Source organism: Achroia grisella, unplaced genomic scaffold (assembly GCF_030625045.1).
Source record: "Achroia grisella isolate CSIRO2021 unplaced genomic scaffold, CSIRO_AGI_Agris_v1 utg918, whole genome shotgun sequence".
NCBI classification, from domain to species: domain Eukaryota; kingdom Metazoa; phylum Arthropoda; class Insecta; order Lepidoptera; family Pyralidae; genus Achroia; species Achroia grisella.
This window is the reverse complement of record NW_026713067.1, coordinates 1,954,604-1,977,850: the sequence shown is the minus strand read 5'-3', so window position 1 is coordinate 1,977,850 and position 23,247 is coordinate 1,954,604. Positions and strand designations below refer to the sequence as shown.

General features: G+C 33.4%; 1 protein-coding gene across 4 annotated transcripts in view; it reads right to left on the bottom strand.

Annotated features, from left to right (window-relative positions):
* The window catches only part of LOC131853982 (ras association domain-containing protein 10), a 127,009-nt gene that overhangs the window by 68,473 nt on the left and 35,289 nt on the right, over nucleotides 1-23,247 (bottom strand). For 3 of the 4 annotated variants that reach the window (XM_059205090.1, XM_059205092.1, XM_059205091.1), the window contains exon 2: nucleotides 20,589-20,632. The exons of the other annotated variant lie outside the window; for it this stretch is intronic. The gene's annotated coding sequence lies outside the window, so the exon portion shown is untranslated. The remainder of the gene's footprint in view (nucleotides 1-20,588; nucleotides 20,633-23,247) is intronic. 4 annotated transcript variants of the gene reach the window in all.

Genomic DNA, 23,247 nt, shown 5'->3' with positions numbered 1-23,247 from the left:
ACATTTTCATTGGCTTTTCCGATCCTTTTATCAATATATGTTCATATACAAGTTACAACAACTTATAACAGTTGTTTTCAATACATGACAGTTGTCCAGACAATTGTATTGATTAAAACAATTACAATCGAGCACGAATGTAGCTATAAAAAACACAATTCTCAGCTCTCACAGCAAGATACTCCATTGAACTGTCAAGACTGAACGTTTTACTATTAATAACACTGATATCAAAAGTGAAAACACGGGTGTGGCCACTGCACATAAGCAGACTGCGGTGGCACGCGTAAATATTCATAATATATAAAACAACAAAATAATATATAAAACAATGATTGATTGAATGATTGCTAGATTTTTTGTGTGTTCATCTTTGCGTTTGATTCATTAATCATGGATGGATTTAGCGCAGATTTCAATAAGTTTGTGTGGTAAGGTTCATTTCAAATGTATATTACATTATTTTAAATTCAGGTTTAATTTTTCCTAAACGTTTATATCTCCTAAATATATTATTATTATTGTGTATATTTGTTAAACAATCTTTACTAGCTAAAATAATGCACAGCTAGTTAGGCTCAAATATTGTTACATAGATAATATTCTAGATTAAGATGATTTCTATCTGAATTTACGTGGGCAAGGAATAGGACACAGCTAGTGTATACATAAATCAGTAAGATTTAGTTCTGTGTTAAAAATTAAAAAAAAATATACAAAACAAACAAACAAATTATAAATTTATAAGAAAATATAATAACATTGACATTAACAAATTGACAATTGGTGGGTAGGAAAGTAAACACACATTTAATTTAGCTCCTCCTTATTTTATTTGTTTTAAATTAATTTCTACAGTAAAATTAAATTATTTATTAACTCACATGAAGTAGTTTATTAGTCCACATCGGCAGCTGTTTTTCTTTCACCCTTATTTTCACTTTATTATTTTCTACAAGTTATAATCACTATTCGTTATGGATCACCTACTGCAACTTCGCAAGAATATGGATGACCTCACTCAGCTGTTTTCTACAAAATTGGCATCTTTTGAAGATGATTTGAATGCCCGCAGCTCATCAACTGATATTGCATCATTGTCAAGTGAGTTTCACACTTTTAAAAGTCTTATTTGGTAAACCGTGTCTAGTTTAAAGGCTCAGTTGGAACTTGTCTTGATGACTCTTGACAACACTGAAATGAGATCCAGATCTAATATTCTATTGCTTCATGGTGTAGCCGAGGCAGATGATGAGAACATCTCGGAATACCTCCAAAGTTTATGTCAGCACAAACTTCAGCTTAACACAACATCTACAACATTTGGTAGCTGTATGCGTCTGGGAAGGAAATTACAGGACAAACCCCGACCAATCCTGGTGCGCTTCAATAGCATTTCTGATCGCTCACAGGTCTGGTCCGCTAAAAAGTATCTTCGTGGCAGTGGGTTGACATTATCAGAATTCTTGACCAGTACAAGACATGCTGTGTTTATGGAGGCACGTAAGACTCCAGGTGTTAAGGGCTGCTGGACTGGTAATGGCAAAGTCATGGTGGTGTGCCCAGATGGCTCACTTAGGAAGATAACTACAATGGAAGAACTTAGTTCCATTAAAACTCTGTTCGTCGAGACGGAATCGATTACTGGAGGCCATGGAGCGAAGGCCAAGCCTGCAAGCAGCTCATCTACACGTGCTGGGAACAAGCCACCTCAAACCAGGTCCCGTGCCCTGGCCAAACCAATACAAGGTGGTAAATAACGGTTGATGGCATTATTTCTTATCATATTTTTTTTTGTTTCTTATTTTATTTTATTTTTTTTTGCGTGCTTATATTATGTACCCGTTGTAGACAATTTTATTTCTACTTAACTTACTTGTAGGTTAACATATAAAACTGTCTTGTGAAGTATTATCACACTTGGGGGTAATCGTGTTAATTTTCTTTGTCTTTTTTTTGTCATTACTTGTTTACATTTATTTTACCTCAATGACAAGTGACAGATATCCAAAAGTCATAAAATAATCTATACTTAATTTTACGATCTTGGAAGCATTGCATTTTTTTTTTTTTTTTTTTCTTTAATCTTATTGTCACTTATCAGCACGTAAATTTTATTGCTTAATATTTGTATCCCTATGAATACGTATGACTCTAAATATATTTATTTTCGTAAGTACTTGATGTAGTTGTGCTATTATACCTTGTTAACTTGATTCAGCTGCCGGCGAGTGGACTGATGCGGAATTTATTACATTCTTTGAATAATTTAATATTCAAGTTTTTTTTTAAATATTATAATACTTTTATAATTATAAATTTATTCTATTTTATATATATATATATAAGTATTAGTAATCATGTCACATACACTAAATTGCGAATCTGATAATGAATATTTCTCTCTCTCTTCCTCATCAGACAGTTTTTCCAGCGCAGAGGATGATATCCCGGATATGCCCTCCTTAGAAAGTAATATTAATTTTAAATTCTCTTCTTTTGGTAAAAACTTTAACGTAGTTCATATTAATGCTCAAAGCGTGCCTGCGCATTACTCAGACCTTTTGAGTACTTTTACTTCCAATCATGTTCACGCAGTTCTGATCTCGGAATCTTTCCTTAAACCATCTTTATCCTCCTCTCTCTATATCCTCCCGGGCTATAATCTAATAAGAAACGATCGAACCTGCGTTACACAACGGGGAGAGGTTTCTAGAATGGTTGGAGGCGGTGGAGTGGCTATTTATCTTCGCTGTGATATTCCCTACGAAGTGGTAAATCAATCTTCTCCTATTCATAATGGCCCTGAACATTTATTTATCAAAATCTGTCTAAATCGCGCTAAAGTTCTGGTGGGTGTTTATTACAGTCCATCCCTTCATGTTAATTATTTTGACTCCCTCGAAAACGTAATTTCTGAATTGAGACCCCATTTCGACCATCTTATTATTATGGGCGACTTTAACACGTGCCTAATCAAAAATGACTGCCGTTCTAAAATGCTTCTATCTCTACTCCACTCTCTTAATCTAAATTCCCTACCCCTCCTCCCTACTCATTTTCCACACAATGGTCCGCCATCCCTTCTTGACCTTGTTATTACATCATCTCCAGACCTAGTTGAATCCCATGGTCAATTCTGTGCTGCTGCATTCTCGAACCACGACCTTATTTATGCATCTTTTAAACTCCGTCCTCCTAAACGCCGAAATAAGGTCGTCCTTCGTCGGAATTTTAGTGCCGTGGATCTTGATGCCTTGCAGAGTGATCTTCGTCTTGCTGATTGGAGTCACATCCTCTCTGCTGCAGATGTCGACTCTAAAGTGGCTGCACTTGAACACCTGATTCTGAGCACCTACGATAAACATGCTCCTGTACAGCAAGTGCGCCTTAAACACAATCCGGCTCCATGGCTAACAACGGAACTGAAAGCTCTCATGAGTAAACGGGATAGAGCCAAGATCAGGTTACGTCGTAGTTGTACTGAAAGTGATCGCCAGTATTACGTTACCTTACGGAATAGGTGTAATAGATTATGTCGGCAGGCTAGACGTAGGCATATCCACTCAAATATTGAAAAGTGCCCTCCTGGTAGGCTCTGGAACTACTTACGCAGTATTGGTATCGGGAAACGTCAAACCTGGGATGTTAACTTTCCCAATCTTGATGAGATCAACCAGTCCTTTGTTTCTCCCCCTGTACGTCCAAATCCCGTTACCAAACAAGAAACTTTGGCCTCCCTTCCTAACTCCCCTCATTCACATGATGAAGGTCCTTTCACATTGGGGGAAATATCTGTCGATGAGTTCCTAAAAATCCTAAGTTCAATCAAGTCTAGAGCTCTCGGCAGTGACGGTATCGGATTTGATATGATTGATCCCAATAAGAACTTACTAGCTCCTCTTATTGTAGACATTTTGAACTGCTCCTTATCCACCGGTACCTTTCCTTCTTCGTGGAAGAATAGTCATGTTATTCCTCTTCCGAAGACATCTCACCCATCCTCTATATCCGACTTTCGTCCTATATCTATCCTCCCATTCCTCTCCAAAGTTCTAGAACATTTTGTGCTTCTGCGGCTCTCTGATTTTGTTGACAGAGGTAGCTTATTGAGTCGCTACCAGTCGGGGTTCCGGAGTGCACACAGTACGGTTACTGCACTTGTCAAGATCACTGATGACATAAGGCACAATATTGAAAATAAAGATGTGACAGTTCTTGTATTACTCGATTTCACTAGTGCCTTTAACTCAGTTGATTTTGACCTATTGCTGGCTATCCTCTGTTCCCTGAACTTTTCCTCTCCTGCTCTCTCCTGGTTTAGATCTTACCTGTTTGGCCGGCGTCAGTTGGTGAAAGTTGATGATTTCCGCTCCAACTGGGCTAATGTTCTGGCTGGGGTCCCACAGGGTGCAATATTATCACCTATTCTTTTTGCACTTTTTATTAATGGTATCACGGCCTCTCTCTCCTCTTCTTTTCATTTATACGCTGATGACCTTCAGTTATACACCGCTGCTCCTATTGACAATATAGCTCGTGCAATCAACAATATAAATTACGATCTCTGCACCATCGCTGATTGGTCTCAAAAATTCGGTCTATTAATTAATGCAGCGAAGTCTCAAGCTATCATTGTCGGCAGTCACCACTCCATCTCAAGCTTACAATCTGTCCAAATTCCTAACATTGTCTTTGACGGCAATCATATTCCTTTCTCTCCCACCGTCAAGAATCTAGGAATAATCATGGATCAGACTTTATCTTGGGGGCCTCACATAAGTGACATAAGCCGCAGATTATTTTCATCTCTCCATTCTCTCAGACGCCTGCAGTTTTTCCTGCCCTTGGGTACCAAATTGTTGCTGGCTCGATCACTACTTCTTCCCGTACTGGATTATGCTGACAGTGCATTTCTAGATCCCTCTGAGGAGTTGCTTGATAAGCTGGAGCGGCTGCAAAATCTATGTATCAGGTTTATCTTTGGTCTACGAAAGTTTGATCATATCTCAGCCTACCGTGAGCAGCTCAACTGGCTTCCTATCCGTGTTCGTCGGAATATTCATTTCCTTACCCTCTTATTCCAAATCCTCTTCAACCCCCATTCGCCCTTTTACCTGCAGGAGAGATTCCGATTCCGTACTGGTGAGCATATACGTTCTTGTCATGATCTTATACTCACAATTCCTTATCATATAAGCCACCGCTACACTAAATCTTTTACTGTACAAACAGCACGCCTATGGAATTCACTCCCCACAGAGATTAGACTATCGCCTTCGATCAGTTCTCTTAAGAGACATCTTAATAAGCTCTGGAGTCATTCTGAGTCTGCGCTTTTTTAATGCTCCACTTATTTTCATTATTTTTCTTTTCCTTTCTGGTGTGTGTATGTGTATATGTATGTATATGTGTATGTGTATATGTATGTGTATGTATGTATATGTATATATATTTTTGTGTATTTTCTGTATATATTATTAGTTATATATGTCATTGTGACGCGTATTATTTATTGTACCTATTTCCACCACTGCGCAATTCCTCTCAGTAACTCAAAGGTTGACTGGAAGAAATCCCTCTTCTGGGATAAGTCCGCCATTGTACGCATGTTTTTTTTTTTCTAAGTCAATTGTGTCCTTTTATTTATAATATTATTGTACAATAAAGTATTACAAACAAACAAACATTATACAAGTATTTAATGCTTTATATTGAATTATGCAACACGCTGCAATAGTGACCATACCTCAAATGTGTGAGTACTTATATGATCTAACCATTCTCTACAAAGTCAGATTAGCTTACACAGAGCTATTAGCGCTAATTAGCAATAAAATGATTATTTCAACTCACTTTTTAGTATAATGAGTGATTAAAATAAAAAGACAAAGCGTCATTCCGCCAATTAAATGACGTTTTGATCTTAATCAGCGGATTAGAGGATTACTACGCCGATATTTTTAGTTTTTCTTAGATTACATGAACTACTTTTGAATTGCTCGTTCCTGGATGTGAGGTGAGTGTGGGAATCTAATAAGATTCCGGGTGTATTTAGACCAAAGTAGACTGTAGAAAGTTTGCGTGGGTACCTCAGTCTTGCCTATTTCAGCCACCAAGCAGCTTGCAATGTAAGCTGTGTTTCGGTTGTAGAATTCGATTATGCAGGGTAATTATAGAATAAGAGGCAGGACATTTTAGTCCTTTAGAATAGCAACGAATTAATATCACGGGCGTAACATGACAATATGATGTCGTTGGTGTTATTTATACATATATATCAGTGACCGTTAGGTATAATATATATGTTACCACTTATCATAAAGAGGGCCGCCAGTTTGTTTATCATTCCAATTACGAAGACTTTGAACTAACCAAAAATCTTCGTCTCAAAATTAAAGTGTTTTCTCGAATTTGTATTATAAATAACTGATAGATATAAGACATATTTATTTTTAATATATACTTAATATACGTAGTAAATGCACAGAACAAAATAAAGAAAATTAACAAACTAATACAAATATTTGTAATGTGCGACTGCGAATAGTAGGTATATTGTATGTGGGAAAGAGAAGGAAATATTACTTCGTCTCTACCGATACTGCTGGCGTCATACGGGTATTAAGCTGTAACCGGCAATATTTCTAGGATTAACACTTAATTCCAATGATCAATAGCTACTTCAACGCTATCCCAACTTCTAATTCGAAACAATTACTCGAATCTCGAAAACAATTCGAATTTCATTAGTATCTGCCTCTTTTGAATATTCATGTGGCGGAGTCCAATTGTCCATTGTGTAGACTATGACAAATGGAGACCTTATTCCCATAGTTGGCTTGTCCGTCTGTCTGATTTGTTGGAGTTCGCTTGTTGTAATTTGTTCGCTTGTCATTGTATGGAACCCTGAATTGGAGACAAGGTCATATAGATTTCTATGGTCTATAATTAAGTCTTTTGATAGCTGATTTTACGTAATTATATTGTAACTATTGTTCAATGAGATTCAAGTAATTAGGTATTTTTATAGTATAGGATACAAACCAGCTTACTGCTTACCTGATGATATGTAATTACCGAGGGGCATTGCTAGTGTGTTGACGGCCTTTTAAGAAGCTCTTTTCTTAAAGTAAATAAGCATATGGCCCATCTGGCTCTATAGGCTATAGGCTATAGGCTATGATAACCGTTTACCATCAGATGGGCCGCTTGAAACACCAAGGATTTCACGTGCGCGTTGCCGACCCTTAAGAAATCATAATAGATACTTCTTAAAAAACTCCATATTACATTGTGAACGAGATATTTACCAGAGTTACATTATTTATAAGTACTCAATAACCCTGTTAGAGACGCTTTGGTTATGTGTCAACTCATTTATTTCAACAATAAAGACAAAATCGGGAGTAACAGCTAGTATAATGGGAGTATACTTGATAAACACACTACATTACCGTGATAGCGGAATCGATTCCCGCAATATACAAATCATTGTATTAGTGATTATATATATGAGGTAGTATATTTTGTACATATTTAAGTTCATTCGTAATTTAATAGCAACGCTCTTGTCTGTAGAGCTCTTGCTTTTCCAAGATCTTCCATCATGCTCTTTTAATGTTGATACTACATGACTCCAATTTGTTTTTAATTAGCTTGATGTGGCTGTGCCTTGGTATCTCCTCCCCCTCTTTCCTTCTATTTTTCCCTCAATAATAATTTTCATAAATTCATCGTGCCGTATCAAGTGTCCTTACATTTTTCCTCGTCATTTCCTATAGTATATCAATATCTACCTTTTTTTCTTTCACCCTGTGTAATATCTTCATTTCTTATTTTATCTTTCCAGCTAATTCTTTCCATCCTTCTCCAACACCACATTTCAAAAGCTTCAAGTTTGTCCTCAACATATTTATGTACATTATTAGTTATTAGTTATTTTGTAGCTCTTGTTTTAGGACTAGATGGCACTGTAAAATTCTAACAAGTGAGTAATTTATTAACAAGTATACTTAAATGTAATTTGTTCTAGTGATGTATCAATAAATTTTTAAATTTATTCCATATTCCTATTTCGTGAAGGCTAAAATAGACAAAAAATCAACACAATCATAATTCAATAATTGTCTTCATGTTTTTCGTAGATCTTATTACGAGATTACAATACAGATAAATTATGGTTCAATGATACTGATAACACCAGGAATTCATGTACAATATTCTATATTAATAAAGGGCAATCATTTACTGCCACCGTTTTTTATTATGTTATATTGTTATCCAATCTATGAATATTTATTTATATAACTTTAATGCACACAGTACAAAAAGTTACTGTATATATGATGCAGAAAACAACTAAATAAAAAGAAAAAAAGTCATTATAAATAAATATCTATTTTTATTCTTTATATGTATCTTTACATATTTGTCTGTTTATGCTGTTTGTGTTAAGCTTTCACGTGAAAAGGGCTGGAGGAATTAGGATGAAATTTTCAATGACTATTAAATACCAGCTGCGCTGCGGTTTCATCCGCATGAAATTTATAGGCTATGTGTTATTCTACTGTATAAGCTATGTACTGTATAGTTTGATCAAAATCCGTTTAGTAGTTCTTGCTTGAAAGATTAACACACACCAATCCATCCATCTATTAATCCATACTCCCAAACTTTCGCGTTTATAATATTGTTAAGATGGTTCCACATATACCTTAAAGGTACTGAATAATATACGTATATAATGTTTTAAATTTGACGCGGTCATTATTTATACATATATATAGTAAAAATCAATTCGGAATTTCACCGCGTTATATATTTTTTGGCTGAGTTCCCGATATTTCGGCAGTGATTCAAACAGTTTACCCGTGGTCATGGTGGTTGAAACACTGCCGAAATATCGGCAACTCAGCAAATAAATATAAAACGTGGCAAGATCCCGTGATTTTTACTAATTATATGTCTAATATACGCATACTACTTATAGGAGAACTACTTAATTCATTAATCAAATACGCTGACCTGTTTTGTATTATTATACATAACAACAGTTTATGTTAACAAACCATATGAAGAGAATGGTAAATTTAAAAATATTTAAATAGTTTTGACGTGCAATTTATTTAATTAATCCTCTTTTGACTTCGACTTTAAAGTTGAAGTATATTTAAATATATGCTAACATAATAAACATTATGTGACTCATAAGATCTTCAAATTACTTGTTGTCGTTTAAAAAATGCAACACAAACTCTTTGTACTTTCATTTTTACAGTCGGTTTAGTAGTTGTCATTCCGAAATATTCTGTTACCAACTGTACATGCATATTTATGGGCATACAACGCCTGACTAGTAGGTTTCCCTTTGCAAATCACATATTCTAAGACTTACCGATATACGCATTGAATAGTTTTTTTATGTCCAAGTTCTATTTCATCGGTTTCACACGAGTGGAATCTATTTAATTTGTTAGATCACGTATTTAGATACGTGTGCATAGCTACACGTTGCTAACTGACAGTTATCTATCATGTGTGGTAATCAATATATATATATACAATTTAAAAAATGTATTTTTTTAATGGAATGACGAAAATGGTCCACCTGATGGAAGTAGCAAACATCTCTTATGTGATAATTATAATATCTTAGGACACAATAAAAACACAATATTTTTCATGGAGTAAGTGAGGAAAAAAAAGGGTAAAAAAAATAAAACTAAACTGGACTTAAGTCTATGGAAATTAAAAGCGTAACATAAAAATATCTCTTCACATAGCGCCATCTAGTCCTAAGGTAAGCAGAGCTTGTATTATGACTACTAACATACAGATATAAATACACAGCTATATTTTTTGTATAAGTATATATACAAATGTTTCTGATAGAAGTTATAAACTTTATATTTTTTACAACGATGTCTGTATGAAATAAAAATGAAATAAAATGAATAATAGTCAATTTAACATCCTATACTACCAATATGATAGAACAATAAATATTTTTCTTTAAAAACAATACACACTTAAAGGCTAGAATACACAAATTTTCAGTGGAACCAGTAATACGGCTTTAAAACGACTACACAGTGTGAAAAACTGCCTATTAAAAAAGATCAGTTGGATTTCTTGCCAATTCTTCTCAACTGAGTCTGTATACTGACCTGGACGCTATTTTTCCTTAAAAACAATACGAACCTAAAGGCTATATATATATATATACAATACCCATATTTTCAGTGGAACAGGTAATAAATGGCTTTATTATTATTACAAAATCAATGTAAATACAACTAACAAGTCTCGTTCAATAAAAAAACTAAACAAAGACCAAAACACCGAAACTAATACGACGGAGTCAAAAATACCTGACTCTACACAATATAATTTAATGTCTCACTTTAATATCCCAGAATAAAATAAATATAAAGCTTTATCAAGCGAGATAATCAAAACGACCTGAGCTTATATCTTTGTTTTGAATCGATCGATAAAATTCTCGACGTACTAAGTGAATACGATTTTTAATACAAATATCATGTCAATAAAAGTGTATATTGAGAACTTAACGAAGATTCTATAAATAATATATTGACGGCCTCAAGTCAAGGGGTTTAGTACACCTATTTACTTCCGATAGCAGCGCGTTCGATTCCTGATGACGATGTAAATATTTGTATTAATGAGTAGCTATGACTGTTTTCATTTCATTTTCATTGTTTTCTGTATTTATACAGGTAATACACAAAATAAATGGATTTAAGTATTTGTATCAGTTGTTTAGTACCCATAATACAAGCTCTGCTTAGCTTGGGACTAGATGGCGCTGTGTAAATGGTCATAATTGCTGTGAGTCACTTTTATGTTATTCAACTTCCGATAGAATTGGAACATGGACAAATAGTTCTATACCCATTTATTATGCTTTATGTAAGTCGCATGTTTTGTTATTTCTGTCACCAAAAAGTCAGTTAAAAATATAAATTGACAAACAGATTTTTACTGTTCACCAGATTCGAACTCATTACTAATTCTGGGGGTAAGCCACCAGACCACAGCGCCGTCAAATAATATGAATATTTCAAAAATACCGTAATTTTTACTTCGTTATTGTAATAACTACAACCATAATCACTCCACTGCTGGGACTGGCCAGGTCTCTCCTCATAAGAGATAACATAAGAGATAAGTATTATAACTAGTAAATGCCGTAGCTCTGATTGCACATAACAGATTAAGGGGGTCTTCCTATGTGATGGGTTGAAAAAATCGATTTTTTTTTTTCATAAATTGCTCCCTTAACATGTCTAGAATACGGTAGTAAAGCGATTTTAGAAAATTCGAAGTCGTTTTAAAGATACAGCAGGTAAAAGAAAGAGCGGTTCGGAGCGGTGAGTTGGCAGTTAGAGACCGGGCCTATTGTGTACCGTCGGCTTTATACCTGGCCTCCCTTTTATTAATATATTTGTTTATACAAGTTTAGACACGTTTCTACAGACTTAAACAGGAAAAGGAGCAGGTAAACTTACTGATAAAGTTATCCAAGAAATTACAAAATTCTACGGATTAGCAATTCGACGCCATCCAGATTCGCTTGAAGATATGAGAAAGGAAGTTTGGGCAACGTACTATCACAAATGTTCTTCTGATGAAAACCCTCAGCATCAATTTTGTCCAGAAGGCGAAGACAGTTGGTGTAAATGGCGTAAGGCTGAAGCTAATAATGAACTGGACCAATTTCATCACGATAAACCACCTCTAATTCCGCAAGTCCAAGAAGCTATCAAACCGGTTTTCGAAGATTTATCGAAAGACGAATTATTAATTCGTTGTTTAGGAGCAGAGACACAAAACAATAACGAATCTTTGAATTCTTTGATTTGGACTTTCGCTCCTAAACATCTTCATTCTGGTCCCAAAGTTGTTGAAATTGCTAGCTACTTAGCAGTTATTATCTTTAATGAAGGTTTTCAAGGTATTTTAAAAGTTATGTCGATTATGGGATGCCCTGTTGGTCGTGAAGCCCAAGCGTATGTTGAGAAACGGGATGAAAAGCGAATCTTACGCTCTGAGCGGCGCGTAAGTGATGTCGTTAAACAAGCCAGGATTGACTCAAGAGCTGAACAATCTGCTTTAAAAGAGTTTCACGAGGAAGAGGAAGGAATACTCTATGGACCAGGCATCGCCGATTGAGAGTAAGTTGATATTTTAATAGTTTTTAACGGACTTGAAACTTTAAACGCGTTTTTCTCAAAACTGTGTTTTTCAAACTTTCCTCCATTGTATCTCAGAAACGGCTGGACCGAATTACTTGAAATTTACAGAGCACACTCAATATATGTAAACGCATGGAATGAACTATTATCAATCGAAAATTTTCAAAACTTCGATTTTTTTATAGCAAAAAACAAAAAAAAAAAACGCCTAATTTGCAACTTTTATTTCAAATGTCTATCAAAAATCCAATTTTTTTTATATTCATTTGATTATAGGTCATTCCGTGCTTTTAAGCCTACAAATTAAAACGCCGTTTTTTTTTTTTTTCAGATAAGCCGATCAGCCGGAATCGTGGAGGAAGTGGGAGCTCTTTTTTTCGAGGCGGGGGTGTTCAGAGCGCTGTAACTCTAGTTTGACTGAATATTTTTAGCTGAAATTTTATATTTATACTGTCCAAATATGTGTTAATAAATGATAAAAAACTTGAAGCTCTAAATATTTACTGGTCGTAGAAAAAAAATCCTAAAATATCCCTAAAAAACAGGCCGTCACATAGGAAGACCCCCTTAAACCGCTATGCAGATTATAATCATTCTCTTTCGTGAGAAAAAAAAATAAAAATTCTTTATTAGAGCACATTTTATCAAGCTATTTAAATTTGTTAACGGTGTTTATCATTACTGTTCATTCTGTAGGAAATTATCATTATTTTTATTTTATTGTAGTACAGAAAACCGAGAAATATACACATAAAGAATAATAATAATAATAATAGCTGTGATATGAGGTAGATACTAATAATAATTATATCAGGATAATACACACAGCGCCATCTAAACCCAAGTTAAGCTAGCTAAAGCTTGTGTTATGGGCACTAGATAACTGATACAGATACATAGACATATATTTTTTTCCCAAAAACCTACATATTATACATAAAAAAGCCCCAGACCGATACAAACAATCGTACTCATGAATACAAATGTTTGTGCGGTGCGAGGAATCGAACCCGCGACCATCGGAAGTAAGGTGGTGTGCTAAACCGCTAGACCACCGAGGCCGTCATAATAAAAATAAATGTAAAGGTATATTTGTTTTTATAAATCCCCTACCATCGGTGCTAAATGTAATGCAGTGTACAATGAAAGTGAAATGACCACTTTACTCCGGAGCAGTGCCATTACTGTAAATATTATTGTACTCTACTTATTTACGCTGCGTAAACAATGACTCAGATAACATAATATTATTATAAGATCTATAGATAATATAATACAATTCAAATTGAGTCTGTATCTTGGGAGGGAAATGTTAGTAACGGGTACTAAAGACCTCATAACAAAGTACCACGGCAGATTGACATCTACACACATCCTGGAAGGCAACGTGATAAATTCTTGGTGAAAATGTCACGATATTTTATTATGAATATGGACTACAGATATTTATGAAATTACATCAAATGAAATCGAAAAACCTGGTGAAATATTCACGTAAGTATATAAAATCAAATCAAATTAAAATAATTTATTTATATAGGACATTTTAGTCATTATGAACGTAATTTTTTTTGTATTAATATTTTTGCCCTACCGTCCAGTTTAGTAATTCAATTGAGAAGAACTGGCAATACGTAAAATTTTTTGCATTAATATTTTTGCCCTATCGGACGGTAGGTCGTTTAGTAACCAGATTCAATTAAGAAGAACTGGCAATAAATTTAACTGAACTTCTTTTTTTTTAAAGCCAGTTCATTGACATTATGTTCTTATGTATCAAAGTGGTGTTGTCAATGTCAAATATTAAGTGAATATCTTATCTGATATCCGTGACACTACTCTCGTTGCCATTCTAGAGGACTAAGATCTAATGCCTCTTATCCTGTAATTGCACTTGCCATGTACCTTTCAACCGAAAAACATCTTCCAAAGGTAAGCGTCCTGGCGGCTGAAATTTGTTAACTCTTTAACGCTAAACCGAATGGTTTCATTAAAAAACTTTACAAAAATGTAGCTTATATATTAGAATAGTAAGTAGGCTGTAAATTTCATGCGGGTGGGCACAGATAGTATAATTCTGTAGTGATAGAATATCTATACCTATATGTTTAAATGTATTTTTAAACTCATGTAAAACTTAACTATGTGATACATCCGAAGATTGTAATTAAACTATTATTATTATTTACACATATAGGTATTTATTTATTTAATGTTTACCTTGCTACTTACTTATAATATAATATAATTTTTTGATGTTCAGTGCAATGTATCTTTAAGGATTACTATAATTGGCTAAAATTGGTAAATTTCTAAATTGTAAAATAGTACTATAAGCTGTTGTTATTCTAAAAATAAATAAAAAGATTTATAAGGTGTTTACTGGTTTAATACTTGAACTAAATGAACAGTCAAATGGTAGAGCACTGATGATAGATTAGCCACAAGCGGGCACGTGGTGGTGACTGTTATCCAGATCACTGGCTGGTGGTAATAATTCGTTTGCAGTCGCCATTAATGTAAAATGAACTCACAGTTGACTTGTTTTGTTTTGAAGTTTCTATATACTATAAATATTACAACTATACAACTTTTATTTGAAAAAAAAATACGAGCTGAATTTCTTATCAGTCCTTCTCAGCTCGTCATTCCGAAGTGACAGTAGATTTGTCATATCATAAGAGTCTGTAATAGACCTACATGAATAAAGATATTTTGAATGTGAAATTTGAATATATATTTATATCATACTGTCATATGTAATCACAAATCTACTATGAACAAGTACTTACGTACAAATTTTAGGATATGGATCTAAAAGAAGTAATCTAAAAGATCTAAAAGAGTATTTTTGAAACTCTTTAGTTTGGTTTTTCCGGTAATAATTTAGTTAATTATATAATCTTAAATTATTTATTTCCAAATAGTAGATCATTTGCTGAATACAGTCTTAAACTAAGTAGTACAGAATGCTGGCTAATTGTACCAATTATATTCCCTAGCATATAATATTTAAAATATATTTATTTAAAAAGAATGTTTTATATCTCGTATATATTAAAATAAAAACTACTAATACACTGTAGTATCTCTGCACTCCCTAAGATTGGCTGGTAGAGAATGCTATTAGCATTAAGCCCGCCTATTGTACAAAATCAATAAAGTTTTAAATAAATAAATAATACAATCAGAATTAATACAACAAGGATCCGAAAATATAATTAATTATAAATTATAATAAAATACAAAGCTTTTATTGAAGTTAAAATATAATGCTAAAATAAGTACATATATCAGAGACATCGTGTGCATCAGCCTTAAAATGAGTGCAATGAATCGAAAAAAAAAAACAAATTAATGATTGAGGTGCTAAGTTGACCCTAGGACCTTCTAATCCGCTTTCGAAAGGCAAACGCTGAAGTACTTTATTGTCAATCATTAAATAAAATTTATGTCTGATACTAAAGAGTAATGGCAAAAGTGACTTATTAAATATTTACTACCGATAAATTGGTAAGAAATAAATGCGTAATAAAACTTGAATTGGATCTATAAATTATATTATTAATAAAACGTCATTAATATCTATAGAAACATTAAAATATTTGACCCAAACAACTCCAATCTGATCTTTTAGATCAGCTGATCAAAATTTATTTAAAAAAAATAAAATTTATAATAAATTTAATTTTATAATAAATAGTCGGACAGATAGATTTTTTTTTTTGTGTTATATATATCTATTTATAATAATAAATACGAAAATGCATATGTCATCTTACACAAGAGTTCATAAGATAAATACAAATCTCTTATTAACGCTATAAGAAATTATAAGGCTGAATAAAAAATATTAGACGCATGTCAGCCTACTGAATCGTAATAAAAAAAAAGATTGCGATGCTAAGTCGACCCACTAGGATCAGCTGCTCAAAAACAAAGTTAATTAAACAGAAACAATTATTTGAAACGTAATAAACAGTCAGATATCATTTTCGTATTTATAATATAAATACAGATTAAACTCTCTTAAATTTAATTATAATTTTAACATAAATTACACGTCACAGCATACAGTGATCCGTTACGATAGGCCTCACTTCGGTATCAAAACCAATTAATTAAAAACACGATAGTAAATCGATCGAATGATTCAATAATACTAACCACTAGTTCCCATCGAACAGGTATCTATGATAATAGGTGGTAACACGAACAAAACGTCAAAATGTAACGGGTTAATCGTGTCCACATCTCGAATTAGACTCGATAAAAAAACAATCGATTGAAAAAGTCGACGGGCAATGCTAAGAGAATCCTAGTAGGGTAGTCCTAGTACATTAGTTTTATTTATAGAGGTGGCTTGTACAATGTTCAGTTACGTCCATTAAGACGTTCAAATAATGATTTGCGTGTGTAATACGAGGGAAGAGAGTAAATATTTTTATACTAGCGAATTAAATAATTTTCAAACAGGCCAGGAGGTACAGTTGGCATATTATAAATGAGTAAGTAGTAAAAGTCTGTCTGTTTGTTTGTCGCGCTTTTACGCCATAAGTACTGAACCGATTTAAATGAAATTTGGTACACAGATAGTCTACACCCTTAGAAAGGATATAGGTTCTTTTTAATGCGAAAAAGGTTTGTTTAAGGGTTGAAAGGGAAGATGAAAGGTTGTATGGAAGTATCGTCATCTTTAAAGCTAGAAGCCTGAAATTTACTTTTTAGGATTAAATATTAATAACTATGACATTCCAAGTTTCTAAAAATGTTATCCTTAAGGAGAATGGATAACAAGACGACTGCGAATAGAGATGAATGGAAGAAAAAAACATATTGCGCCAACCCAAATAAATGGAATAAGGAAGAATCAGACGAATAGGTCAGGAAGTACAGTCGTCTTCGTAAATATAAAAAATCAAACTCAAACAAACTCAAAAAATGTATTATTCAAAAACAACAAAAACTTAATATTAAAATTATGTTACTGTGTGCTAAAAAGTAGGACAGCTTTATATAGGATAGGATCCTACACATAGGATATAATCCTATACATAGGATAGGATCTTTCGGCCTCCGTGCCCGTTCTATTTTTTATCAATAACCCTACCGTTCAATTCGGCTAGCTACTTAAGTTAAGAAGAACTGACAAGAAACTCAACTAGTACATTTATTTTAGGAAAATATAAGTATATGTAACAGATCCGTATTGTATTAACAACAAAGCTTAAATGTATCTTAAGATTAAAGAGATTAAAGATATTACTGTCCTCCTCCAATCCTATACTTTTTCTACTCAACGGTTGATGGCCCACCAGTAGTAAGTCATAATGTACCCTTCATGCGTTGCCATTGAAGGACTAAGATGTTATGCCTCCCCTATCTTATAATTTCTCTGCCATATAATCCAAATAATCCAAATACAGCTTACAAACCAAGTAGCTTGGTGACAGGAGTAACGTGGTACAGGAGTAAATTGAGATACTCATGCAGACGACATATATTTTTCACCTAAGAAGTCATCAGAATATAATAGCAAAATTAAACATTCTGATTATTGAAAATTTAAACACTACAAAATATTTCAATACTAATATACATAATTTTAAGGAGATAGAAATATAGCCCTGTACTCAACAATTACGTCGGCGTGGTATCTAATAGTAGGCTAATGTCCTCTTTATAAGGGGATACAATATCCGTGCCCCGCAGTGGGACGATCGTGGGCTGTTATGGTCCAAAAATAGGTTTATGCAATGAGAAAGTTACAGATTTTTTATGCTAAAACATTGCATAATAGCATAAAATCGTAATAAAGATGATTTACAATATATTTTGGTATTATGCTAGGACTGGTATTATAATAAATAATCTCGGAACAATTCATACAGCGCCATCTAGAACCAAGTTAAGCCAGCTAAAGCTTGTATTATGGGTCCTAGATAACCGATACAAATACATGATATTTTTCAGAAATACATAAATATTATACATGAAAACACTCAGACCAATACAAACAATCATACTCATGAATACAAATGTTTGTGCCGTGCGAGGAATCGAACCCGCAACCATAATAAAAAAAATATATTTCATGTTTTGTTATGTATCTGTAGATAAGACATCTATGATAGCATTTATAAGTTATCATACCAGAGGACTGAGATATCATGCCTCTCACGTGTAATTTAACTGCCGTACTTCACCATCCCGACTCATCTTGCAGAACTGATTGCTTAGTGGTTGAAAGAGATGAGACCGAGGTACCCACGTACACGACTTTTTATTGTCTACCCACCACCACGACGCTTAAAAATTGTCATTTTATTACCTCGGAAAGGTTCCTCGATAAATTGAGTACTTTCTGTTTTGTAGGTCCTAATAACAAAACATTGTTTAATTACAAAATAATAAAAAACAAAAAATACGACAGTTACTATTCTTAACAATGAAATATTCTTACAGTGTTATCGTGATATGAAATCAGTTAAACCAAACATTTGTAGGCGGCCGTAATTGCTGTAACTATTTAGGTTTTCCAACAGTAATCGACTTCATGTAACATTTAAACACGAGAACGTAGAAAAGAAAGTGGTCCGAATGCTATTTCGCTTTCATGGCAGGCGCTAATAAGGAAATTTTATACCCAAAAGGTAAGTTCAATTTATTTTGTTAATTAGATACCATCATGCTTCATTTATTATATTATATATGCATGCATATTGTAGTTTTTTTATTTAATTTATATATTTGAGCAATCAACAAGACATACCTACATTATGAATTTACAATTATTATCACTTGCAAGAAGTTCAGGTATATAGTGTTGACTTAATTACTGGTAGCCACGACATGCGTAAATGGTAACAGAAGTTTTACGTTATTCTATTAGTAGATTATTATAATACTAGTTACCCGCCCCGGCGTCGCACGAATATACATGTATTATACAGATAAGAATTGCTCTTGAATCACTTTACCACTTGCTAAAAACTGCATTAAAATCCGTGGCGTAGATTAAAGATTTAAGCAAACAGGCTTCGGAAGCGACTTCATTTTATACTATATAAATATATGTTTATACATTAATTTGACAGGAAATGCGTGAAAAACTTTGTTTTATTTATCAACATATATTCCAGCTGAACGCAGAATATCATCTCATGAATTGTAATAAAAAATATTGATTGAATACTACTTAAAATATTTAATATATAATACGTGATCTTACACTTAATGTCAATTGATTAGACACCTATTTTGACTTGGTTGTCAATTATAAATAACAAGACCATTCGATCAAGAACTATAAAATTCTTAATGAATTAACAAGCGAGGTAAATTTTAACAAAACGGTTCCGAAACAAAGCAAATAGAAATAGAAAATTCCAAGAAGAGAAATCGATACTGATTAACAGATGCAACTAACATTTGGACACGCTCGCTGCCCCATTAACCCAAATTTTCAAACGAACAGCTCAAGAAAAACGGTTGACGAAAACTGACAAAGACCCCGCCAGTTGATTAGCATGACTAACAACCAAAAATGGAGCTGAACACTTTGTATCTACTGAAAATATATGATTTAAAAGTTGCGAAAGTTACTAATTATGTTGATAAGGATATATATGTATGTAGGTCGTTGATATTAATGTAAATATAATATAAAAAGTAAGTAATATTAATACAAAAAAACTTTACTTGCATAAACAACTAAAATGGCCTATATGAATAAGTTATTTTTTAATTTGAATATATCTCTAATACTTGTTTTTTGTCGATTTCTATATTGACTAGTAGCAGAGCGTACATAGTTGCACTGGGAACAAAACCAAATATGCTTTCCGTTGAATTAATCCCAATTACACTGTGAGTAGTAGTAAATTTCAATGACTTTAGAATGGTCCCAATGTTTTTTCAAGTAAATTAAAAAATCTAAATTATATATATAATTGATTCAAAGACAGATAATAAAAAAATAAAAAAAAATGACCGTTAAATTTATTTTGTTAATTTCCTACTTTTACTTCTTATATTATTTACGTGTTAGTTAAAGTTCAAAGAATTTGTTTCAGTTGCGGAAATCAACACAAATTTTAACTGTACTACAACTGTAAGTATATCATACCTAAAAATCTTCCAAAATTATATTTATAAAATTGCAGTTAAACCTCGGGTTGGTGTTGGAGCAAAGCTTTGATTAATCGTTTAATTTCATTCACACGATACCCTCCACGGTAAATAAAAACAATACAAGTTAAATCTAAGTATTTACCATTTGGCGTAATAAAATTACCAGCAAATATTTACATACACACGTCACTTTTTAAAGTGGAACAACAAAGACGTAAGCGAAGAATTACTCACCAAATTAATCACATTCTCACAACGCGAACAATACGAAGATTTACCTGTAACAAAAAAAAGCGACGTAAAATTTAATATGCAGCCAAACCTTTCAGGGGTCGACGACTCATTTCTATAGACCGCTACAAATTGAGTGAGTATAATCGCTGATTCAGTTGTTTGACCAAAAAAATTTTGTGTTCATTTCTTATTTTTTAAATAAATTGAAAAGGGAGATTTTTTTATTTAACTGTGGATTATTCATACATGTCTATAATATACAATGCGAGTAGGCTGTGGATATTATGTTGTCATTTCCGGTTTTTCAAAAGTAGTGAGGCACAAGATGGCGCCCTATTACAAGTGTCTCAGAAAAGAGGCATTATACGAGCAAACTGTGAACGCAAAGGACAAGTTATGTGCTTGTAGCTGATCGTTTATTTTGCAATTAGAATTTTGTTAATATTCAGATTGGGTTTATGGTACCAATCTTTAGTTTTAAAAGGTTTTTCTGAAATGAATTTGGAACCTAAAATGATGGGGGACAGCGGATTGTTAGTAATGTGGACTGATGATCTTATTTGAGCAATGTTCCATGCCAGGTTGACCTCCACGCAGTTCCCCCGGGAAACCATCATGATGAATTCTTAGTGAATTTGTCACGATGAGCTAACTAATCTGACCTCATGCTCATCGTATAATCTTCCACTGGTACCCTGTCAGCATAAACCGCGCAGGCGGGTGCACCATTCCATTACCATCCATAAAAAAATTAAAAAACCTAAAAATGATCTTGAAACTCAGTAATTTTAGTAGAAATTTTGATCAGATTTAGAAGTTGAATTTTTAGTACTCTGCGCGTATTCCTCTGTCATATAAATTGAAAAGTAGCTTGGTTTACAGTTGTTGTATTGTGAATGTCAGTCACCACATCGTTATCATGTTGTAACCATTTTAATATCAAGAAGTAACCGTAATCTTAATAAGTATGTTTTTTTTTCATATATTTATTAATTGTTTGCCATTTGTAAGAAAGTATCTTAAAAAATATTGTTTTTATATGTTTCACGTATGTCTGTTTGTGGCATCCAAACCAATCGGCTGATTCTGATGCGGTTTTCTTTGTTTGAAAGTAGATGTGATCGGGATTATTCTTGGCTACAATTTATTAGATTTTTTTTATTAAAGATTATCTACTTTAAATTTATTAATTAATTTATTATTTATACACTTTATACATGCAATACTTTACATATACAGTTACATACACTCGTTGAATGTAGAGTTCTATAACCATCATTACTAACAGTATAAAGCACTCTTTCAGAAGAGATTTTTTTTTATTTTCCTGATAGAAATTGTTCGGAAACTAGTAGCAATACTATTTATACAAATATATATACAAGAATAATTCAATAAAGCCAATGATATACATAAAGGTGTATACACACGTCATTCACTCACACATAAGTGTTTATTTTAGTCAGGGACCGTAGATTTCTGACGTATCTCACCAGTATTATCTGATCCTAATATGAATCTACTGTAGTAGATTATGAGGGTCAAAATGACTGGTTAAGGTCTACTATAAAATTAAAGTGAGGCTATAGACATATGTGTAGAGCTTGTAAAAACACTTGAATAGTAACCAGTCATAATGGCTGCCAACTTTAGAATAAACATTGTGATCTTCAGAAGCATTGGTATAAAAGGCGTTGTAAAAAGTGTATATTGATGACTATGGTAATTAATTGTCTGGTTATAAATTATGAGAGAGGATTATTAGGGTCCTATAGGTACATTGGAAATATAAATGTTACATATTTATAATAAAATTAAAAACTTACGACCTTTCATCTCCACTTAGTTCCAAGGTAAGCAGAGCTTGTGTTATGAGTACTAAAGAATGTATTAAATATATTAATATTTTTTCAAATACATATGAAACACACATACCAATACAAAATATACTCGTGAGTATAAATGTTTATACTATGCAAGGAATCAAACCCGTGACCATCGGAAGTAAGGCGGTATAAACCGCTGATCTACTAAACCGATAGACCAACAAGGTCATTTCATGTACAGGTTGGAGCCGTTATATAAAATTGGAATAGCAAATTTCCTGAATATAAAAATTTCAAGTTTCAACCCCTCCGGAGATCAAAATTACGACGGCCTGAGCCGAGGTTCAAAACCCTAGCGGTGCCCTCAGACTAAAGTCGTATCCGTCAGGCGGCAGTTGGCCTTCAGCCGCTGCACAAGTCCCTTCCCAGGTTTGGAGCGGCATCTGCACTCGCCCCTTATCGTCCGGTGAAGCTGTAAAGGCTAGCTAAGGCCAACAGCATTAGAGTAGTCAAAAAAATTCAAACTGATGTTTATATTGTGATATGTCAGTTTGAATTTTTTTGTCTGTTTTTCAGGACAAATGAATTTATATGTATATTGCCCTCTCGTTCTATACTATGCAGTCGGTAGCGATCGATTTGTTTGCCTTTTGTCTAGACATCCAGTACGTCATTTCCAAACCAATTATCCTTATGTACCAAATATTTTACCGAGGTACACTTTGTTTAAAGTTGCCTGCTGCAGTTTGCTTTGTAAGCTGTTTCGATTGAAGGGTGATGAGGCAGTTAATTACAGGATGACGTCATAATCAGATTGTCCACTCTAGAGGCAT